Genomic DNA, 12,069 nt, shown 5'->3' with positions numbered 1-12,069 from the left:
GGAATTCCCCGTCGTACTTTCTCTGTATCTTCGCGCGAAATTTCAAGCCGAAAAATACAGTGACAGCTGAGTCACTTCACTTCAAATAATTTTCTACTCGTTTCGAGTGAATCTTCCAAATACACTTCCGAGATCGAGTGAAATTTTCATCCAAAATCGAAGAGCGAATCCGACTTACTCCATCATGGGGACAAATTTGATCGATTGAAATATTCACTCTTATGATTCCAAGTGAAACGGTATTTTCGCTGTCGCTCCGAGAATTTTGAAACGTCACTCGAAGAAATTGAGATAGATATATACACGATTTCAAAAGATCGTGGATTTCATTCCCGAGCTAAACGATTGCGCACCGATAGCTGCATGACAACTGAATGTCACTGAAGTTCACGGTTTGCCGGTTTCCATGCGCATACCCGCCCCTGTTTAACGGAAAAGGACTGGAAGCTCTGATTGAAACAGGTACGCCCGGTATTACGCGTATTTTTCGAGCCCCAGTTGGCGGTCGCGTAAATTTACATTGCGACCGCCTCTAATGGAACCGTCGATACGCCGTCTCGGCCGGACGATTCCCGTCGTCGTCGTCCGGCAGAGTCAATAAAGTTAGAAGCAAATACGCGCGGCTTAACAGATTTCAAGCGGGTAACCGCGTTTCATTACACAACGGCGCGCCGGCCGTATCTCAGCCCGGGAAAATAACGAGCCGTGGTGTTTCCACACTCCGACGTGTATAACGCACGGGGCATATCCAAGGCCAGGGAATAGCCTTCTCGCGCTCAAGGATACCCCGTACTCTATTCTCTCTTTACGCGGCTTTAACTTCTGCTCTCGCCGGGCGCATTAAATCGCCACCTTCTCGCGCTGGACGCGCGAGAAGCGACCGCATCATCGCCCCGCCGAGAATGATGCATCGGTGGGCTCCTTGGGGCTTCGCAATAATCATCGCGTCGCGACCGATGGAACAACCCGTCGCGAATGCGCTTCGTCGCGTTGCAAACGGCGCGTCTCGCATGGACGACTTATCGCGAGAACGGCAGGTTCTCGCTGTCACCGGGCCATGATAAAACGGTGTAACGGTGTGACGTGCGCGATGCGATATCGGCGGCTTCGGCTTTAGCGGCAGCTACAGAACTCGACCCGTTATCGCCGATAACGGTCGCCGATTAGTAGTCGTTATTACGGATCACTCGGAGCAGAACGATCGAGCGCTCAATAAAAATATATGTCCCGCGGCGACTTCAGCCTCGAGAACTCCGAAAACTATTACGATTTCCGGAACGAGAAAGCCGACCGCTTTGATCCGCCTGGATAATAATCTGGATCGAACACCATTGCTCGATAAATGTTTCCGTTTTCTCGCAACAGTCCGACGAGGTGCGATTTCTGGCAAAGGTTGCCGCGCGCGAATGCCAGCGTCCTCCGCTGTAAATCCCTGGGAAACGGAAACGAAATCTAACGAGGTCGCATCGCTCTGTCACATTGTAGAACGCATTGAAAGGCTGGCTTGTGAATGAGCACGGTGCCGCGTTTGCGAGATGCGCGATTTTCAACGTGAACGTCGTCGTCGATTCGTTAACCCTCGCGAGAAAAAATAGATATCATTCAGCACAAGAGGCGTTTGTTGATTATATCATTATAATATCTCTGAAAAATATATACTTGCCCATATGATTTCTGTGCCCTTTCCTTATTTTAAACAAACAATAATGTTATTCACATATTTGAGTCACTCATTACTCCATCTTTCCTTTTACCCCACCAGGTCCTGTTACTCCACCTTTCCTTGCGAGGGTTAACAGAACTTGATACCGGAAAACCGTGGACATCGCAAAAAAAAAGGGAAAAAATAAAAACAGAAAGAGATCGCATCCGGAACGTGCGTTACGGGGTTGTAGGGTCCGGAAGCGACAGGGACGTTGGTGCCCTGGAGGTACATTAATCTTCCGAGCGCTTCGCCGGAGGTAGGAAGGACCGAGAGAGAGAAAGAGAGAGCGAGCGAGCGAGGGCGCGGATCGGGGAACTAAGAGGCGCGGGTGCAAGGATAGGGTGGATAAAAAGGGGATCGTTTCAGTTGGAGTAAGCGAGGTAGCGTGCCCCGGGGCCTCCCCGCACCGGAGCCAATGTAAACGGGGTCGTCGGTTGCATCGGTGGCGGCAGCGCCAGCGCCGGCAACGACGGCGGCGAGGCTAGGAAAGCCGCCGGCAGCAGCTCGGGAGCGGGTTTATGAATGCAGTCCTCGGCGCATTTATGCCGGTAGCTGGAGGCGCTTATAAATAAAGGACCGGGACGGAGAGAAATGAAAGGAGGAAAAAGGGGGTGGGCGGGCGGGCGAGAGGAGGAAAAGTCAGAGAAAGAGAGAGAGAGAGAGAAATGTGTGGTGGTGAGTGAAGAAAAGGACGGGGAAAGAGAGAGAGAGAGAGAGAGGAAGGCAGAAAGAGAGAGATAGAGTGAATGAGTGAGACGCAGCACCGAGAAGACCGAGAGGGGAAGACGGGAAGAAGATGGAATGAGCGCACGTAGTGCGCGTAGCGAGCGCGGATTCAATTATTCTGCGATTACAACGCGACTGGCGACTGGCCGGCCGACTGGCTGCTTCGATCACCGTGGTGCCTCTCTTCGCGTCGTGTTTCTACGTCGTACTTGTTATACTGGGTGATCGGTTCAAGTACGACGACGCAATGGCAGAGGGACGGTGACAGAGTACCGTCGTGTTGTCGCAGAAGTGTTAACGACCTGCCCGAGTTGGCCGAAGTCAACGTGCGTTGACTGGACGATGAAACTTTGTCTCTCCCTCTCTCTCTCTCTCTCACTCTTTCTCTCCTTCCTTTTTTTACAGAGGAATAAGCTTATTAAAATGACAATCTTAATAAACGATTAACGATTAACAAGTAACGACTTAATTAAAAAACCGGTTATAAAGCGGTGAAAATCATTTTTTTTGTATTTTACGTTACTTCGAATATATATACACGTTGCTCTTGACCTTAACCTCGTAAAGGATAACAACGTTTACGCTTAATGCTGTCTTTTTGTGTCGACATCGGTAGAAATTAGTCAATACCCACACGGCTCACGATACCGCCTCTCCTTGTGAAAGACGATCACCTTGTATAAGTATTGTACAAGTGGTGACTGGCCGATATTCTCCTCCGCGCACTTCGCACGCTTTTGCTCCCGCAGCCATTTATGCACGGCTCTATCGCGATCACGTCGAAACTATCGCGATCTGTTATTGCACACCGGCTCTACGCAACGCAAGCCGTCATGCACACTCCGATAAGCCACCGGCAAATCTGATAATGAACTGTTAGCGCTGTTCTCTCACGTGTTTGAAATCGATACGCGGAGATCCACCGTGTCATCGCTACCACGAGAGCGCGGCGTGCGGGTGCCTTGATGTTTATCGTTTAAATATTTACGGTTTATATTCAGCCACCCCGTCGATTGTCACGACGATAATAATAAATCTGCAGTATGTATGGCGTTTCGCCTGGCGAACTTCAACTCGCTTTCACGATAAGTAAAGAACTCACGTTGAATCGATAACCGCGTGTCAGATCTTCATCTACTTCATTTGTGGCGCGATCGCTCCTAATGAAATTCGTACTCCGACCCGAGATCGATTCTCGACTCCGCTCTCCCGATGGATGCACGTTCGAGCCGCGCGGATCACAGGCCGAAGATCGTTCCTCGGCTTTATCACGTCCTTAATTAATCCCCGAGCGGATCCTCGAACTATCGACCGAAACGGGGGACCAACGGTCGGACCACCTCGGCAGCGGAACGGTCGTCGTGACCCTCGACTCAGCCTGGCGCGTCGGGTCGGGTCTGGGAGCGCGTATAATTACGCGGAAAGAATCGAACGGGTCTCTCTACCCGGGCCCGTTCTTTCGCCAAGTCGAGGGATCAAAGAAGACGATATCCGCGGACGATGTTGCCTCCTCGACCGGTCGGGCGACGCGTCACGGTTTTAACGGGGGAACGAGTTCGGCAGCGGCGCGTCGCGCTCTCGACGCTCGCCACGAAGAAGGCGTTCTCGGCGAATTTGCGTGAAACGACTTTCCGCGCGTATCGGTGTGGTACGGGCCAAGGATAAAGGTGGTAGCAAGAGCGCCGCGGCGGGCCTCCTCCGGAGGTGGGCAAACCCGCGAGGAGGAGGGGGAGGAGGAGGAAGAAGAAGAGGAAGAAACAGATAGAAGAAGAGGAGAAGGAAGGAGGAACGGGAGAAAGAGAGAAAGAGCGAGAGAGGAATCGAAGGTAAAGGCAGACAGGTACTCACGGACGATCCAGGTAGCTCCAGCGCTCCAGCGGGCCAGGTACTCTCTCGGCCAGGCAGCCTTGAGCCAGTGAGACTGGTTTCTGTTTTTGCTTCCATAGTTCCATCCTCCGAGGCTCCTCGGTAGTCCATCCTTCTTCGACTCTTTTTCCCTTCGCTCGAGCTCGCGGACTCGTCCCTTCGATCTCGCGCGTTCCTCTCGTCTCCCCGTGTCTTCCGTCGATCGGTATCTTCCTACTTTCGTCCCTGCTGTTTCCACCGGTGTGTCATCGATCCTCGTTGTCCCGCGCTCGTTGCGATTATTTCGGAGCGATCGCTGGAAAATGAATTACATCCTCGTGAGATCGAGGAGCGCGATAACGCCGCGTTTCTTCCGACGAGTGTGACGCAATCGTAAATCGCGCCGATTATCATCGTACGTTGTTCGCGAATCTCCGATGAGAAGCGCGCTTTCATTTCGCGTCGGCTCTCACCGCGGTCAATTTCGCACGTGAAGTATCGCTTTTCGCATGGCCGCACGATTGACAAGCCCGTAGCGCACTTTCGCAATTAAACACGCGTAAATATCCACGCGCAATATCCACAATGGGGATCGCGATGACGCGACTCCATCGGCGTACGTCGATGCGTCCCCGGTCGCGCAATAATGGAAACGCCGACGACACGCGGGATGCCGCGATCACCGCTGGGCTTTTAATTACGGCTTGCAGTTTTACGAGTGAGCGTGGTTGAATCTAAAAAAAAAAAAATACCACGGCCGTTCCCGAGTCGAGAGGTCGCGCACGGGGTCCCATAAAAATTTCTCCCGCCCGAGTACGACCGAACTTGGCGTTTCTCCCTCCCTCCGACAGTCCCCCCGCGTTCCTCTCCGCGTCGCGCGCTCCACCGTGTCCAGCCATTCGTTTTACTTTCAGTCCGCTCGTCACCTTCCTCGAATGAATTATCCTATGCTATTAAGAGCCCGAAAAGAAATGCGCACGATGACGTCACACGTCGAGAGGCTGAGCCAGCGCGGCCTGTCGTTCCCTCATTTGCGGAATCGGCCCGATTTATATACCTGAGCGAATCTCTCGAATGGATTAACGGCGGGTGTGACGAGATCCTTTCGGATTCGCCGGATCCTTCCGCGCGACATAGGCGCGTGATACCGCGAAACGCTTATCTACGACCCGCCATCTCGGCCTACGGACTACCGTCGCGTCACCGTCGGCTAGCCTCCGGCGGGTTCCGAGGCGGTTAATTAATAATACAGCGACACACGTTACGGTGCGCGTTCCCACTTACATCGTCCGCGCGCTACCGAGATTAATTATCATCTCCGGCGTCCCCCCGCCGCGGCGGACACGCATATCCGTTACGAGGCGTCGATGTAATCGGCGTCCGCGCGAAATCACGATTTTTCCGCGCGTCGGAGGCTGAACGCGGCTCCGGTGACGCGATAAAGCGATTTCTTCCTTCCCGTTCTCTCTCTCTCCCTCTCGCCCGAATCTTTACCCGTAGTCGCGCTCCTCCTCGTTCTCCCGCGCATCGCACCAGCCCTTCCCCTCTTCTCCTCTTTCTTTCTTGCTCCCCATCAACTTACTCCGCTGGTACATGCCGGACAGGTCGGAGCGATCCGGACGGTACACGGCGGATCGAGACTCGCGCGGCATTCCAGAGTCGGCTTCTTCGTGCACCACCACGTTGCGTCTGTTGCGAGAAGGTGAGGGAAGGGAGAAGGGCGCTCTTTCTCGGCTCGGTGTCCGGAATCCGTTGTTCCTCTGTTGCCGAAGCGCGGAAGGGATCAATGGGGGCCCTCCCCTCGGCATTAACATTAAGTAACAGTACCCGCTGCATACTAACTGCCGTATTATCGCCCCACCACCGTATCTCATTCAACCAGCGGCAACCTCGTCAACGTAATCAAATACTCCATAAAGGACGCCCGGCGTTGCCACCCGCGTGACCATACCCGAATCTGCCCCGAGGAACGCCTTGTATTTCCGTCGGAAATCTGGATAGCTGGGAACGGGTCGTCTGAGGAACGTTACGTCATCGCGCATCGCGAACGATCGTCTCGGTATTCGTGACGTCACGAAGTGACGAGTTCACCGGTGTGATCGACGAATTCTCGCTTGCTTCTCTCGCATCTCTGTTCATTTTATTTATTCGCTAAAATTATGTACGGACGATTATTATCCGAAAAAAGGACAATATTTATGACGGTTTATAGTGTAAAGAAACTTAGTTCTACCGACTAAATCTCAGCAGCTGACTCGAACTCGACTGTTAAAAGGCCAAGACTGTTTCACTGTCATTGGCTAAGAGTTGGCTATTACAGATGAAATGTATTCACTGAAGATAGAAGTTTATTAAGTGAAATTAAAATGCGCGTTAGTGCGAATGGCTGAGGAAGCAGTGAGCATTTCTAAATATCTTATCGATTACGTGCACTAAAACTTTATTGGTTTCTGGCAGCGTATATTTTTCGTTATACCGCCCAAATGCAAATAATTGATAGATGAATATCGGTAGCAACGATACTAGCCATCTCGAGATTTGAAAGGGACATCTCAACCGCTACGACTACGTTCCTTTTGCTAATTTCTTTTTCGTCATAATACGTCATCGTATAAGCGATCGATACAAAGAGGAGCGTGTACCGCGACAAAATAAACGCGACAAGCAATCGAATAAATCATGCTCGAATGTATGCATCTCAATATTCCTCATTTCGCTACACCGACGATCACGTTGTACCGCTCTATTTTTTCGCGGACGGTTTCCGAACGAAATAAATTTTGAGATCCAACGTGTAGCGTATCTGCATCTGGAATTACGATTACAACCGCGCCGGGTGTTTCGCACGACAAGCGGTCGGAACACGCGAGACTCGTTTATGCGCTTCTAATTATTTTCTACCAGACACCGTGCTTATTTTCTAGCAGACACTACCCGAGAGTTGGCAGAGACTCGATCGTAAACGCGAGCGAGACGAGCAATTCGTGCCGGAACACGTGCTGGCACCGAATGATATCCGGCCGGATCGACGTCTCCTTACTTACGGTGGGGTCGTTAAACGCCGAAAAGTGGCCGTTTCATTCACGAAACGTCGGCCGCCTCGGGCGAGAGACGTGAAACGTATGATTTCGAAGACAAGCCGCTGCTCCGCCAATCCGTGCGGTATCTCGGAAAACGCAAAGAGGCGTCATACGACGTAAGTATTATTATACGATGAAAGAAATAAAAACGAGACACGTACGAAGAAATTTAAGAAAAAACTGAACTTTTTTTCAAATCTATGCTTATTTCCATAATAACGTTACATGTAGCAAGCGTCGGTTATTCGTTAACTTGACTGACAAAGGAATCTCGCGAATTCGGCAATTTTTATTTTAATAAAACTTTACATGCGTGTAAGTGAAATAAATAGAATCAATTTAGAAATATTCGATTTTATCTTCAACTTTTGGCACTAAATAAACATTTTTAAATCTATCCATTTACTTTATCTAAGTATACAAAGTTTCATTAACATCGGAATTTCTGGATTCGCGAAATTCCTTTATGAGGATACATCTGACAACGTGCGTCTCCGGAAAATGCCGACAGGATCAGCGCGATTTAATTGTATACAACGAGTGATAATATAATCTGACGACGTCAGCAAGGAGAATGAAGCTAATGTAAATAACGATTACGTGGGCCGGAAAGAGCGACAGAAAACGCCGTGATCAGCATCTTCCTCGGGGAAAATGCAGCTTTCCTCGGAGAGAATGAGAACCTAGAGCCTTTCTCCGACACGTCTATCTAATGAGAATCGAAACTCGATCCGTGCGGATACGCTGCAGCGGCTATTGTTTGCTGCCGCCACCCGCGTAACGAGGATCAAAGTTGCTAAGTCGTCGCGACGGATATCCCGGCTCGCCGCTTTCGAAGTTCCGGGCCCGCGTCAGCGAATATACGAACAGCATCGCCGTGTACATTCGCTGCGGACGCGAGTCGCAAGACTCTTTCTTCCCGTGACACGGTGTTGACCCCTTTAAGAATGTTGCTCACTGAGTTCGCTCGGCCTCACCCGTCACGGCTGTTACTTATTGCCGATCTTCAAGGAGATTCGCTCTCGTGTATTGTTTATGAACGACGAGAGGTTGCGGCACGACGAGAGACGGGGCGATCGCGAAATGCCCGTCGTTTGCAACGTCGTGGCTCGGGACGCGCCGCATGACGAAGTGACTCTCCGAGAGTGCTCGATCGGAAACTCGGACCGTTTTTACAGTCCCGAGGATAACGACGCTGGATAGCGATTCTCATGGTCGCCGGTCGCGACAGTCAAGCGCAAGTAATTGGCCCCTCGCGACGGCCCCTGGCGTGAGATTAAACTGGGAATAGAAATCCTTTAATCGATACGTCGGACGCGCGGAATCCAGAAGCGAGGAGGAAGCTACGCGCGCGACTTTTACGCGGTCGAGAAGTGGACGCGCCCTGCGAGGCGGGAGAGAGCGGGGCGAGCGAGACAGTGTCGAGCCGGTTTACGAATTTTTGAGATTCCACGCTGGTGGTTCTCCTCGTTTGACACCGCGGAAAATCGAGCAACATCCCGCCGCGCCGGCTTTCCTACAGCTGGCTGATACTAACGTATGTCGAGCGATTTATGAAAGAAGTGAAAGCACGATGTAAATCAGCGACGGCATGGCGCTCAATTAAGCAACAATTTATTGCACAATTACGTACTACTCGATAGGGCGCAGCAACATTTTGCCGGCGTGGATACCAGCGGGAAGATCGCCTGCTAACCAACTGATTACTACCTTTCCAGCGCGCGACCGCCTTTCGGTATGGCCGATTAAGCGTAGAAAAAGTCCAGTAGAAATTTAGAAAGGCAGCGCGAAAAGCGGAAATTGAGTAAACTAAATGTAATCCGTAATATTTTATACAGAGAGACGCGCGTACCTGCGGCGTGTAATACACCAATTATTGCGGGAATAATCATCGCGACGAGTCTCGTAATCGGGATCGCGTTCCTGCGAGAATCATTAGTGTAATAGCGCTCAAAATCGTCGGGAGAACGATTAAACATCGATACGAATAACGGTCCCGATCTGGCTACTTTTTTTGTTTTCTAACAGCAGTCTCCGATAATAGTCGTGCGTGTGTAACGATCTTCGTTCTCGGTGTGATCGCCTAAGGACAAACGAAATTGAGAATACCGGACGGCGATAGAAAGACGGCGCGCAACACGGGGCCACGATAGGCCATTATAAAGAGACGAGTTACGAGGCGTAAGAAATCGGGATAACAATATCTCATTCTATCGAGCGCCATTATCGGGATATTCGTGGACCGTGAATAATTCGCCGATAATGTCCCGACCAACGAAGACTTCAGCCGACTGTCGGTTTCATGTACCGCGGCCTACACGTTACCAGCACACGTACGCACGAGCTACGCTTCGTACTCCTAATACGAACTAATTGGACGTCGAGTTAATCATAGTTCCTACCTCGGAGCATTTCGCTGGCCCGCCCAATTATCGCATCGGCTCCGCATTAATTGAGTTATTTTTAACACCTGCCGCGCGCACGCTGCAGCGCAAACGCTCGCGCGGCGCCGAGCGCGAGCTGTAAATTTGTAACGGCAATAACCTCGTATACAATAGCGAGACAATGTGTAGAATCGAGCGTATCACTTTGAACGCGCGAGGTGTGAATTGTACACGTCAAGTTTCGCTTCGTTAAAAGATCACCCGACCCGGTAAATTCATCATTCGTGACGTGAAATTTAGGATCCGTTTCTTTTAATTTTTTCTTCGAGTAAAATCTCACTCGACAGAGGTAAAAAATTATTTGAAACGACAATGAAAGTACCGTTAAATTTAAAAGATTAGTCTTGAGTCTTAAAATTTAAAAAAAAAACTGCTTTCCCAATTTTTCCGCGAATATTTTTCGGTTTCTTATCTTCTTTACAAGAGAAGGTAAATGCGGCAGGTTTTAACAGGACAACCGCGAAAATTGGAAATTATTTATGTAATGATTTTATATACCTGGAAATATATAATACATCGCTGTCCCGGCGTCCGATTTAGCATCCTGACTTCTGGTTGTTTTCTTGTGATATTCCGGTTATTGACTCGTTTCATTGGTATTTGCGTGGATACGACGGTTCGATCAGAATAACACGAGATAACGCAATGACCAATTACATATTTCAAGAGTCGACGAAATATTTTCGTCACTCTACAGGAATGATAAACTCACCGACATACATGCGAGTCGCCCGGCGTGTCGAAACACAATGAAAACTCCTGGAAAAGTTTATAACGCACGAAAGTGTGTTTGACCGCTTTGAAGGTCTCGAGTGTTCTGAGAGTGTGATGTGATCGTTCGACTTTTGACGGACTACGACGTTTGTTTGTCGATCGGACGATGACGTGGTACTTTTGCCCCATTGTTACAATACTCTCGCACGTCGTATTTTTTTCCATAACTGAGTTATTACGTTTCGAGCGGTGTACGTGGCGACGTATATATATGTATCAGTGCGTTGCATATAATAATTTCCGATTAGAATATCCCGCAGACTTTTGAAACATTTCATCGGACTCTCACGAACATTACGTTAATTAATGCACGTTCCTCCGATCGAATTGTCATGCCCACGCGAGTGTCAGTGCCATGTGTTATTATCCGGAGCGTCATAATGAAGCGGTCAGAAGCAGAATACTGAATCGGGAAATTAAGACGGAGGAAGCACGACGAAGCCGGGATGCAAGCAGCGGTACATCTCCAGGTGCATTTCCAGGTATGCAAATATATATTTTGAGTGAGAAACACGTTCATAGGAGTTTGACGAAGATCTTCATCGTGCACGGACAGCGCCCAAAGGCGTTCGACGCTCAACGCTACGTGCGAGCCGAGGTTTTAAACGTATTTACTTTATATGCCAAAGTATAGTTTGAAAGTTTCGGAAAAAATCCAGGGGGTTTTTTCAATTTTTCCGGTTTCTTATCTTCTTTGCGGACAAAATTAAATATGGCAGGTTTTAACCGAACACACATGCATTTTTTTTAACGAATTTTTCCATCCTTGGAACAGAAACCGAAGAAATCCGCGGAAAAATGAAAAATTTGTTTTTTTCGAAATTTTAAAACTACAGTAAACAGTCATTCGAATTCAAGTGACTCGGCTGTCACTCTGCTTTTCAAGCGAGATTTTACTAAAAATAATCAGTAACGACAGAATGTTCATATAAAGAGCCGCATTGTGTGATATTCGCGGTCTTACATGTTCCGTCAAAAATTCGTAAGCATCTTCGAAGAAATCGGCGCGATGCAACATGGACAACCTGCGATGGACCAAACAGCATCGCGAAATATTATCTTCGTTATCTTCGCGCCCGAACGCGGGCGAGAAGTAACACAAGACCGCGGCGAGAGGGCGAACGCAATCTCGGCGTTCCGGCGGTCACGATGACGATATTTCATTCTGATACTTCCGATACGCGATAGCGCATGGTAATTAGTGTACCGAGACCATCTGCCCTCTTATCTCTCCCCTGTGCGCGCGCACACACGAACGCGCTTATTAAGACATCCCATATTCACCAAATAAATTTATATTCGTAAACTTCTCTTTTTCTCGTCGCGGCTGCGCGTAATTGTATCGCCGATGAGTCCCAAAGGACTGAGGCTGAAATTCGCAATTACTCGCCGGCGATGCGTGTGTGGCTCGAGCAGCGCAAAATTCCCGGGCTGGGAGAAGTCACGGCCCGATCAGAGGAGCGCGAAATTACCGGATCATTAAGGGGGGGGGGGG

General features: G+C 49.7%; 1 protein-coding gene across 1 annotated transcript in view; it reads right to left on the bottom strand.

The window, feature by feature from the left end:
* Positions 1-12,069, bottom strand: part of LOC106747026 (protein jagged-1) — an 80,238-nt gene that overhangs the window by 62,767 nt on the left and 5,402 nt on the right. The window contains exon 2 of the mRNA XM_014624261.1: positions 4,280-4,592. The gene's annotated coding sequence lies outside the window, so the exon portion shown is untranslated. The remainder of the gene's footprint in view (positions 1-4,279; positions 4,593-12,069) is intronic.

The sequence above is a fragment of the Dinoponera quadriceps genome, unplaced genomic scaffold (assembly GCF_001313825.1).
Source record: "Dinoponera quadriceps isolate SergipeBrazil2010 unplaced genomic scaffold, ASM131382v1 scaffold2088, whole genome shotgun sequence".
Lineage (NCBI taxonomy): Eukaryota > Metazoa > Arthropoda > Insecta > Hymenoptera > Formicidae > Dinoponera > Dinoponera quadriceps.
Note: the sequence above shows the minus strand (reverse complement) of the source record. Positions and strands in the feature narration are given on the sequence as shown.